Source organism: Pseudophryne corroboree, chromosome 4, assembly GCF_028390025.1.
Source record: "Pseudophryne corroboree isolate aPseCor3 chromosome 4, aPseCor3.hap2, whole genome shotgun sequence".
In the NCBI taxonomy this organism is placed as follows: Eukaryota; Metazoa; Chordata; class Amphibia; order Anura; family Myobatrachidae; genus Pseudophryne; species Pseudophryne corroboree.
Window position 1 is genome coordinate 530,743,750 of NC_086447.1, and position 12,262 is coordinate 530,756,011.

Genomic DNA, 12,262 nt, shown 5'->3' on the forward strand with positions numbered 1-12,262 from the left:
CAAACTGGCTTTATTCTACCTAAGTTGCCCTCCCACAAGTGTGTACTCCGAAAGAGTGTTTAGTGCCGCCGCTCACCTTGTCAGCAATCGGCGTACGAGGTTACATCCAGAAAATGTGGAGAAGATGATGTTCATTAAAATGAATTATAATCAATTCCTCCGCGGAGACATTGACCAGCAGCAATTGCCTCCACAAAGTACACAGGGAGCTGAGATGGTGGATTCCAGTGGGGACGAATTGATAATCTGTGAGGAGGGGGATGTACACGGTGATATATCGGAGGATGATGATGAGGTGGACATCTTGCCTCTGTAGAGCCAGTTTGTGCAAGGAGAGATTAATTGCTTCTTTTTTGGGGGGGGTCCAAACCAACCCGTCATCAGTCACAGTCGTGTGGCAGACCCTGTCACTGAAATGATGGGTTGGTTAAAGTGTGCATGTCCTGTTTTGTTTATACAACATAAGGGTGGGTGGGAGGGCCCAAGGACAATTCCATCTTGCACCTCTTTTTTCTTTTATTTTTCTTTGCGTCATGTGCTGTTTGGGGAGGGTTTTTTGGAAGGGACATCCTGCGTGACACTGCAGTGCCACTCCTAAATGGGCCCGGTGTTTGTGTCGGCCACTAGGGTCGCTTATCTTACTCACACAGTCAGCTACCTCATTGCGCCTCTTTTTTTCTTTGCGTCATGTGCTGTTTGGGGAGGGTTTTTTGGAAGGGACATCCTGCGTGACACTGCAGTGCCACTCCTAAATGGGCCCGGTGTTTGTGTCGGCCACTAGGGTCGCTTATCTTACTCACACAGTCAGCTACCTCATTGCGCCTCTTTTTTTTCTTTGCGTCATGTGCTGTTTGGGGAGGGTTTTTTGGAAGGGCCATCCTGCGTGACACTGCAGTGCCACTCCTAGATGGGCCCGGTGTTTGTGTCGGCCACTAGGGTCGCTAATCTTACTCACACAGCTACCTCATTGCGCCTCTTTTTTTCTTTGCGTCATGTGCTGTTTGGGGAGTGTTTTTTGGAAGGGACATCCTGCGTGACACTGCAGTGCCACTCCTAAATGGGCCCGGTGTTTGTGTCGGCCACTACGGTCGCTAATCTTACTCACACAGCTACCTCATTGCGCCTCTTTTTTTCTTTGCGTCATGTGCTGTTTGGGGAGGGTTTTTTGGAAGGGACATCCTGCGTGACACTGCAGTGCCACTCCTAAATGGGCCCGGTGTTTGTGTCGGCCACTAGGGTCGCTTATCTTACTCACACAGTCAGCTACCTCATTGCGCCTCTCTTTTTCTTTGCGTCATGTGCTGTTTGGGGAGGGTTTTTTGGAAGGGACATCCTGCGTGACACTGCAGTGCCACTCCTAGATGGGCCAGGTGTTTGTGTCGGCCACTAGGGTCGCTTAGCTTAGTCATCCAGCGACCTCGGTGCAAATTTTAGGACTAAAAATAATATTGTGAGGTGTGAGGTATTCAGAATAGACTGAAAATGAGTGGAAATTATGGTTTTTGAGGTTAATAATAATATGGGATCAAAATGACCCCCAAATTCTATGATTTTAAGCTGTTTTTTAGGGTTTTTTGAAAAAAACACCCAAATCCAAAACACACCCGAATCCGACAAAAAAAATTCGGTGAGGTTTTGCCAAAACGCGGTCGAAGCCAAAACACGGCCGCGGAACCGAACCCAAAACCAAAACCCAAAACCCGAAAAATTTCAGGCGCTCATCACTAGTTTATACATGTAAACATACAATATACCACAGGGATAAAAAAAAGTATTACATATAGATTCACACAACGTGGACCACACAATCAGGGGGAAAATAAATACTGAACTTTTGATTATGATGAATCAGTCCAACCCATTTCTAATGTTCAGTTGATGGATATCAGTATATTGAACGTCCTCTAGTAAGGATCTGAAACAATATTTGTGCCTCCCTCACATATGTATTTACAGCAATAGAGGGATAAGCACAAAAGCAGAAAGAGGCAATAGTGCAGTAGTCTTTACAAGTGAAAGAGGATTTAATACAGATTGCACTTACAAAACAGAAATTAAAAAAAAATATAAAACATCCTCATAGGCAAACAAGGAACACTTTATATACCTCACAGAGTCCCACTGATGTTTGGCGTGGTAATAAGCAGGTGCAGTTCCGGAATCTGCAACAGCACTCCATAATGATACTCAGAGCCTGTGGATGTCCAGAACGGTATGTCATGGAGACCACACTTAAATGCTTTTTGCACCAATCCGGGTTGTCCGTCAGAAGTGTTGTAAATGTGTCCGTCTGTGGTCCTTATAAAGCCCCTCTCATTGATCTGATGCAAAACACCAGAGTTTCAATAACGCTCCACTTCCTGAAAGCGAAGCGGAGGTTATGTCACCTGGAAGTAGGTGCTCACACTAGTGTCAGCTTGCGTTCCACAAGTGCGCTCCACCCAGTCCTCTGGCTCATATATTGTGTCTAAATCTGACTCTGGTACCAGTCAGTGCCTCCTTAGCCTTTTACCTCACCGCACGTCCATGAAAAAAAAGTTTATATATATATATGTGATGTGATCTTATGTATTTTATCCTCAGTCACAACTATTTTACATTTTTAAACCAGTTTTATTTACAATGCTTCGGTACAGCAATGGGAAATATTTTTGCCCCGAAAATGTGGTACTTTATAAACGATATATCAACGACATCCTGATTATCTGGGATGGCACAACAGAAACTTTCAATGAATTCCTCATGACGCTGGGAGAGAATGATATGAACCTCGCTTTCACCTCGACTGTGAACAATAGATCTGTTGCATATTTAGACCTGGTTTTAACTGGAGAGAAAGGAGGGGTTACTACCAAGAACTTCATCAAAAAAGTTGACATGAACAGTTACCTGCACTACCAAAGTAACCATCTAGAAAGGTGGAAGAATAACATCCCTGCATCCCAGTTTTCAAGAATAAAGAGGAATTGTACCAGCTCTAAGGACTGCGAAGACCAACTTGAGGTATATAAGAGAAGGTTTGAAGAAAAGTTATATCCTGGGTCTATTATAAATGAAGCACTGGAAAAGACAAGAACCCTGGACAGAGAGAAACTCCTGATGTACAAAACCAGAGAAGAGAAGAGGGATACAGTGGCCTTTATCACCACCTTCAGTCAACATGAGAACGTGATAAGAAATTCCCTTAAAACCCACTGGAGAATCCTTCTTATGGACCCAGTGCTCAAAGAAATCCTACCGCCTGAACCAGAACTAATCTTTAAAAAGTCAAGAAATCTGAAGGACCTTCTTACACTCAGCATGCTAAGAAAGAAACCCATCCGGAATACCCCGATGCTGAAATGCACAGGGTCATATAAGTGTGGGAAATGCAACATATGTAAATTTCTACATCTGAATAGAAAAACTTTTAGTGGCATGGAAGACAACAGAGAATACACCATAAAAGACTTCATGAACTGTAACACATCATCCGTGATCTATCTTTTGGAATGTACCTGCAAAATGAGTGTCATCCGCAAAGAAAAGGTCCTTTTCCACCGAAAACATCTATATGTTTGCGGTGGAAAAGGACCTTTTCTTTGCGGATGACACTCGACATCAGTATATCATCGGGTATACTAGGTATATAGATGATATCTGCTTGTTCTGGAATGGGACTCAAGAATCATTCCTTGCCATGATGAGGGATATCAATGGCCAAGACAGCCCCATCAAATTTACCACAGATACCAGTTTTGAGTGCATCCACTATTTAGATGTGACAGTAAAACAACAGGAGGACCATACTCTGCATACTACCATGTATTATAAACCAACAGACCGTAACACGGTGTTACATGCAGCTAGTCACCATCCACCCTCCTTGGTCAAAGGTAATCCGTTCTCACAGTTTTTGAGAATCATTTGCATATGCAGTGACCCCATTGACACCATCAATCAAATCGACATGATGCTCATCAAGTTTCTGGCACGTGGCTACCATCCTAGAGCATTGAAAACAGCTAAACATAAGGCTTTAGCCATTTCCAGACAACAGGCATTGCACAAAACTAATCCCATGGCACGTGAGGACCGGGTTGTATGGACTCAACAATACACTACCTCAGGTAATGCACTGATGAAAACTGCCAAGGACATTTGGCCCATAATATCACAGGATCGCAGTTTACCAGCTCTCCAGGATACAACTATTCTACCTTCATTCTTCCGAGGTAGAAATATCAAAGATGTAGTGGTCCACAATGACATCACCCAGCACACGGCCGATACAGCCACCCATTTCTTGACCAGGAAGGGGGGTAATTACCGGTGTTTGGGCTGCACTACTTGCAGCTTTTTGGAGACAGGTAACACTTTTTCGCATCCCAGGTCGGGTAAAATATTTAAAATACAGCATCCGGTCACCTGCACCACGAGATTCGTGGTATATAACATTAAGTGCCCGTGCAGTTTGTTATATGTGGGCAAGACCACCAGACAAATGAAGGAACGCATGACCCAACATAGGTCCAGCATACGTGCAGCCCTCGAAGGAAAAGATTGTGATCAGCCCGTTGCTCACCATTTCAGGGATTCGCATCATAACCTGTCCTCCATTAGGTACCGCATCATTGATTGGGTGCCCCCTAATCCTAGAGGTGGCAATAGAGGCCGTATCCTTCTACAAAAAGAAACTAGATGGATTCATGTCTTACAAACTGTTCAACCACTAGGACTTAATGAATCTCTTGCACTTACCTGTTTTCTATGAATTTATGTGTTTGGTACACTTATAATTGTTCTCTTACAGATTATTGTATGATTGCAGAGTTTTCTCAGGTTTGATATTTATTTCATTAATGTGTCCTATGTTCACACATTGGCATGGGATTTATTGTTCCAATGTGTGCCTAGTGGTACATTGATTAGTTACTGTTTCCATCTATCTGATTGACAGCTATGGATTTATTGCTCTAACATGTGTTTAATGTTACATTGATTTATTATTAACTTTATTCATCTGATTGACAGCACTTCGTGTTGTTTAGTATTGAGCATTATATATGCTCTCACCAGCATGTGACATTTATATAGTATATCTTAGTATTTGCCATCATTTTTAGGCTGTACACATAGTATAGTGAGCTATCCGTTTAGATTATAGCATCATTAGGATTCGATTAGGGCATGCATCATTGTTTACTATTTAGCCTGTTTCTCCGCAGCCTGTGTATATTGGTTACCATGGTGATGGTTTTCACTCCCCACGCCCCTGCAACGGATCCTGGGCGCCGGCGGCTGCCAATGACGTCATGTGGACTCCGGAGCGGGCGGCTGCGGCGGTTTCCCTGTGCACGTGGTGAGTATACAGTAAGGTATTTAAATGTATGTTTTGTCAGTATCTTTTAAGTCTTAATAAAGGAGCACTGCTCCGAAACGTTGGCTATCATTTCTGGCTTTTGTTGGATTCATTTACATGCTGGAGTGCCGTCCGTTACACCACATTCTATATATATATATATATATATATATATACAAAATAGAGAATTCAGCACTCACCATAGCAAGCTCACTTGTCCTCACAACATCAATAAATAAATATATATATATAGTGTCACAAGGGCAGCATTAACATGCTTGACATGGATGTGCAACTGGAGGTTGTGGAATCCAGTCCAGGAATTCACGTCTGAGCAACAGCAAGCATGGTTGCAGACACCTGTCAGCCTGCTATTAAAATGGTTTCATGAGAGACAGCGCTCCTGCCAGTCACACAGGTGATAGGCCAGGGAGGTGGCTACTGTTAGGGGTCCTGGATTAAAAATCTACACTTATGATAAGAACTGCTGTGAACTATTCTGTAACCTGTGACTTGCTGGCAACTGCTTCTGTTCAGTTGTGAACTGTTTACCTGTGGAAAAGCTGCGAAAAATAAACCTACAGTGTGGATCTTTTACCCAGTGTATGTGATCCTTGTCAAATTTGGTGCCCGAACAGGGACCCTTTTGCTGGACGTTGTTACGTGGCAAAGAGTCCTGAAAGGTGACTGGATCTATCCACATCGGCAGCAAAACATGTTGCAGTATGAGGGATGGACTGCCCATCTGGCACTTCTGGCAAATGCCACAAGGGGTGATGGGCTGGTGGAACGGTCCAGTCCACAGTGAGCCGGGAAGGCCGCACGCATCGCAGCTTCCAGCTCTCTGGTTTGTCCCCTGCTGCCGCAGCCCGCAGTGCCTCGTTGCTTAGCAATATTGGGGCATGCCGTGAGTCCACGCCCCCTGACTCGTGGCACGCCCCCACTTGCAGTGTCTGTGTGCCCTGTTGCTTAGCAGTATGGGGGGCGTGCCGTAAATCCATGCCCCCAGACTTGCGGTACGCCCCCATTTGCTGTGTCCGCGTGCCCCTTGCTAGTCACGCGTGCCCACAGATGCCAAGGCTGGGAAGAGGTCACAGTCCGTCCCTGTGCAGGACGCTACCTGTTTGGTAAAACTAAGCCGCACTGACCACTGCTGGGTAAGTGAGCCGGGCAGGCTGGCCATTAAACGGCAGTTGTTCACAGTTTATGATGGTGTATGTGATTTTGAGACCAAGAAACACTGTATAGTGTGTTTACTTATGGCAGTGTGACCAGTAGAGGTAAAGCACACACAAAGATAGCTGTTTTTTTTTTTACTTGGCTAGGCAGAAAGATTTAGTCAAGCCTGTTAAGTTTGTTCATAAAGCTGAATCACTATGTAAAATGGAGGAGGTTTGAAAGAGGTTTGCTAATATGGCTGCTGGCCAGCAAACCCAGATCCAGTTGCCGCATGAGGAGTTGGTGGAGATCAGGAAAGGTGGACAGGAGCGAGAGGTACGGCAGAAACTGACACCATCATATGATATAGAATCATTCTGTCCACCTTTAAATGCACTGCTACCAAGCTAAAATAACCAGCAGAGCAGTAGGTCAGAATGTTAGCTGCCTGTTCTTATGGGAGAAGCTCAGAGGGCTTATGTGTATTTACCAGTGTCAGAAGCAGACTCCTATCCACACCTAAAAAAAAAAGCTATCCTTTCCAAGGTTGGGGTGACGGGCCACAGCAACTTTAACATTTTTATGAGTGGCAGCTTAACCCCTCTGAGGCCACGAGGATCCAACTGTCACAATTATCTAGGTAAAGCAGAGCTTGGTTACAGCTGGACAAAGCAAATGTTGGTTACATGACCCCAAACATACAGCCAATGTCATCATGGTGGCAAACATACAGCCAATGTCATCATGGTGGCAACCAGTGGCGTAACTAGAAATGTTTCTCCCCCAAGCCAAAAAATTCTCTGGCGCCCCCCAATAATTGGCACAAAAAAAGTGAAGATGAAATGGAAAATGGGTGTGGCTCCACAAAATGGGTGTGGCTCCATGGAAAGGGGCGTGGTATTGCAGGAAAAGACTACCTTATACCCCAGTTTTGCAACCTGTACGCGGGGACATTGGCCACCAGAGGAAAAAAAAAAATCCTGATTCATGCCCCTGACATTGGGGGTAATTCCAAGTTGATCACAGCAGGATATTTTTTAGCAGTTGGGCAAAACCATGTGCACTGCAGGGGGGGGGGGGGGGCAGATATAACATTTGCAGAGAGAGTAAGATTTGGGTGGGTTATTTTGTTTCTGTGCAGGGTAAATACTGGCTGCTTTATTTTTACACTGCAATTTAGATTGCAGATTGAACTCACCACACCCAAATCTATCTCTCTCTGCACATGTTATATCTGCCCCCCCTGCAGTGCACATGGTTTTGCCCAACTGCTAAAAAATATCCTGCTGCGATCAACTTGGAATTACCCCCATTATTTGTCATTTTTCCTCCTTATAGTAATGCCCCTTGCACATTATGTCACACACTGCAATGGCCCTTAGACATTATGCCACACACCATAATGCCCATTACACATTATGCCACACCGTAATGCCTGTGAGCCTGTGACACTTTATGCCACATACCGCAATGCCCGTTATAAATGATGCCACACCATGCAATGCCCCTGAGACATTATACAACATACCACAATGCCCATGATACAGTATACTACACACCGTAATGCCTGTGAAACATTATACCACACACCGTCTTGCCTGTTACACATACCACAATGCCTGTTATACATTATGCCACACACTGCAATGCCCCTGAGACATTATACCACATACCTCAATGCCGGTGATATAGTATACCACACACCGTAATGCCTGTGACACATTATGCCACACACTGCAATGTCCATGATACATTATGCCACACACCGCAATGCCCATTACACATTAAGCCCTACAGTAAGACTTCTAATTACTTTTAAATTACCTGCTCGTTGCCAGGGGTTTCATGCTCTTGGTTCCTTGCACGGTGCCATGGGTTTTCATGCTCAGGGTGTCATGCTTGTTGCCAAGGGTTTCATGCGCTGGGTGTTAGGCTTGTTGTATGTGTGACTGACTGAGAGTCACATGATGTCAAACGCGGCCGGCGACTGCATATTACACACAGACTGACAAAGAGTGAGAGTCAGTCTGTGTTATTTAGCAAAAATGGTAATCGGTTTGTTTGAATTGTATTGAGCGCTCCCTTTTAGACTAAATCCAAACCAATATTCACAATCGAATATGTGCAAGATAATCAATCAGTTAAAGTTACTTGTAAACATCCCTGTATTAATCTTTCAATCAGGCACGTAAAATCCTCTTTGAATTCTTCACAGAAGGGAGTATCTTCTTATCAGGATATCATTCAATAAAAAACGTAGTAAAAAAGCACATGCGTCACAAGTAGGTCTAATTGCTGAATCAAGCAGGTAATTGCTCACCCTGCCCTGACAGCCTGTGGAGCGCACTTACCAAGAGAATGGCAATGGCGGCAATGTCTTCCTGATGGAGGGAGTTGCAGGAGGACCCTGCACTAACAGCCTCCGTCAGTCTCTCCCAGCTGTCGGTATGCCGGCGGTTGGGATTCCGGCGCCGGCATACAGGCCGCCAGGAGCCCGGCCGCCGGCATACCATACTACACCCATTATCTCTCCTCCTGCTTTTAAAGCTTCGGCTGGGAAGTTATCAATGCCTGGTGTTTCTGCAGCGGGGTACACTGTGTTCCACAGGGAATACATCGGGGTATAGAGATGGATCTTGATCCAGAGGCACCAACAGGCTAAAGCTTTAGACTGTCCCAGGATGCATTGCGAGGCCTCCTCTATGTAACCCCGCCTTCAGGCACTGTGAGCTCGGTTTTAGAGTTGGAGCCTGCATAAACAGGTCACTTAACAGGGGGGCTGCGTCAGGCAGCCCTGAAAAAGCTATTTAGAAGACTTCAAGGGCTGCAGCACTTCATATGTCAGTGTGACATACTGTGCTGCGGCTCCATCACCTCCCCAGCGGCGTTGCATACTCCCGCTGGCTCTATTCCCGGGTACTTGCGGCAGAGGAGCTCCAGTTCGTAGGCACACCACCGCAGACGCTCTTCTGAATCGCGTGGCTGCTTCTAAGGGAGGAGGTAAGAGGGGACCCACCATTAAATTGCGTTCCGGTTGCGGTCTAAGGAGATGGACCGCAACGCTGGCATGGACACTGTGGCCGAGCAGGGACCCCACTATATCCACCAGGGCAGGGAAGCACAGGTCGGATAATACATTATCCATTTTTAATAAGGCTCCATAGTACCCGGTGGTGAGGACCAGCATAGGGGATAAGGCGCTTGACGTGTAGCCCCTCCCCCAGCTCCGGGCGCCATCTACTGTTCACGCCCTGGAGCTGCTTCACACTCTCCCTCACTCCCTGACTGAGACTTTGGGCGCTATCTTATCACAGTAGCTGCGATTGGTCTCCGGCACTGATAAATCAGGTGGATTTACAGAGGGACTGCAGGGCAAGGTCTCCTCTGTAAATCTGCCTGATTTGTCTGTGCTGTGATTCTACAGACACTTAAGTATTATACATGTCATTTTAAGACAGCATTAGTTAAGAACAAGTGTACCTCTACCAGAATATATTGTACGAGTGTTCTGATATATACTGTACATCCGGTCTCAAACTGCGCATTGTTATATATATATATATATATATATATACTAGTCCAGTGCAGTTTTATTGTCTGACTAAAATAATCATCTGCATTGTCACTGTGACCGTGTGTGCCTGTATCTGCTGTGTGAATTTCACTTTCAGTGTATCACAAGCTATAGCTATCACTGTATTCTGTACCCTAGAGGAGGTGCGTCCGGTTCTATTATGTAGTACTGCACAGTATTTACAGTTAAGTGTATTGTACTGTGTATTTTAGTCACCTCATACCGCATTTATTCTCTGTTTGTGTTTTGCATTTTCTGACACATAAATAGGGGATTTATTTGCAGGTATTATATTTGTCTGGCTATATCGTACTGTTACGCTCTAAGGTTACATTCACTATAATGTCTACCACAAAGGGCGGGAAATCCGTGGATGCTCCTGCATCATGCAGCACATGCACAAAGGATTTGCCTGAGGGGGAAGTTTTGAAGGATGGCCTGTGTAATATGTGCCATACATCTTCCAGTCAGCCCGCTGCTCCTGTAGCCAATCAGAAGCCACCTTGGGCGGCGTTCTCAAATATGCTTAATACGCTTGTGACACACCTTATGGGACTTCCTGTGCCATTGCAGCCACATAATGTCCCTACGGTAAATCCTCCCTGGGCGGATACTCTGTCTACCCAGATACAACAATTGAATCAATCTTTGGTTAGACAAAAACCTACCCCACGTCCCTCTGCGGTCAAGGGGTCATCTAAGCGGGCCACCTCCTCCTCACAATCCACTAATATCTCAGATGATACTTCTGATAAGGATGGGGAGTATACTGGGTTGTTTTTACCTGTGAAGAGAGGAGAGATGGTTCAGGCAATAGAGGAGGAGCTGCCTCAGGATATATCTGACGCTGCCAGACAATATCTGTCTCATATTGCCACCGCCTCCCACTACATTCAGGAGGCGGCCAAGGGGTCGACTACGTCCATCCTGGCTCGCCGAATTCTGTGGTTGAGGTCATGGAAGGTGGACCTGGACTCCAAAAAGATCTTGGAGGTGCTCCCTTTTAAGGCAAAGAGTACCACTTATTCGACCTCCAGGGAAAGCAAAGGGTCAGGCATACCTGAGACAGGCTTGTGCTTCCAAGACCACTAAGCCCAAAGCTAAACAATCCTGGGCCGCCCGTCATCCTGCTGGGAGGCTGACTTCTGCAATTCACCCAGGTCTAGTTAAAGATCACTTCAGACGCATGGGTGCGAGAAGTCGTCTCTCACGGGTACGCAGTCTCTTTCAAGAGATGTCCAACTCGCCAGTTCCAAATGACACTTATCCCTTCGGACCCGTTGAAGGCGCAAGCTCTACAACTGGTTGTGTATTCCCTCCTGGATACAGGAGTGGTAGTGCCGGTACCCCTGTCCCAGAGAGGCGGAGGATACTACTCAACCCTGTTTCTAGTCCCGAAACCCAATGGGTCTTTCTGGCCTACACTCAACCTCAAATCACTGAACAAATTTGTGAGAGTGTCCAAGTTCCGTATGGAAACGCTGCGCTCAATGGTACTGGCCATGGATCCCGGAGATTATATGGTATCCTTGGATATACAAGATGCTTATCTGCATATACCTATTGCCATATCGCATCAGCAATATCTGCGGTTTGCTATTGGCAACCTTCACTATCAGTTCCAGGCTCTGCCGTTTGGACTGGCCACAGCTCCTCGGACCTTCACCAAGGTTATGGCAGTGATGACGGCTTATGTTCGTCGTCAGGGAATCAGGATCCTGCCGTATCTGGATGACTTGCTGATCCTGGCAAACTCCCCAGATGTCCTCCTCAGTCATCTGCAACTGACGGTACACTTCCTACAAGCCCACAGGTGGCTCGTCAACTGGAAGAAGTCCTCGCTGGTCCCTGCTTGGAGCATGGTGCACTTGGGGGCACTGCTGGACAAACACAGCCAAAGACTGTTTCTGTCTCCAGAGAAAGTCCTGAAACTTCAGAACAGGATAAGATGCTTACTCTCTCGCCCAAGGGTGTCGATACACTCGGCGATGCAAGTACTAGGCCTCATGGTGCCGGCATTCAACATGGTGGAGTACGCTCAATTTCATTCCTGCCCTCCTACAGAGGTTAATCCTTTCCAAGTGGGATGGCCTGCCTTATCTGATCAGGTCTCAAATGATCTCCTTGATTCCGGAGGTTCGTCTGTCACTGGGCTGGTGGCTACAGGACCAACGATTGAGCAGGGGCCG

The 12,262-nt window shown here is 46.0% G+C and overlaps 1 long non-coding RNA gene across 1 annotated transcript in view; it reads left to right on the top strand.

Moving 5' to 3' along the window:
- LOC134911583 (uncharacterized) overlaps nucleotides 1–12,262 on the top strand; it is a 128,291-nt gene that overhangs the window by 45,460 nt on the left and 70,569 nt on the right. Inside the window, exon 2 of the long non-coding RNA XR_010176697.1 lies at nucleotides 5,208–5,341. This is a non-coding gene — a long non-coding RNA (uncharacterized LOC134911583). The remainder of the gene's footprint in view (nucleotides 1–5,207; nucleotides 5,342–12,262) is intronic.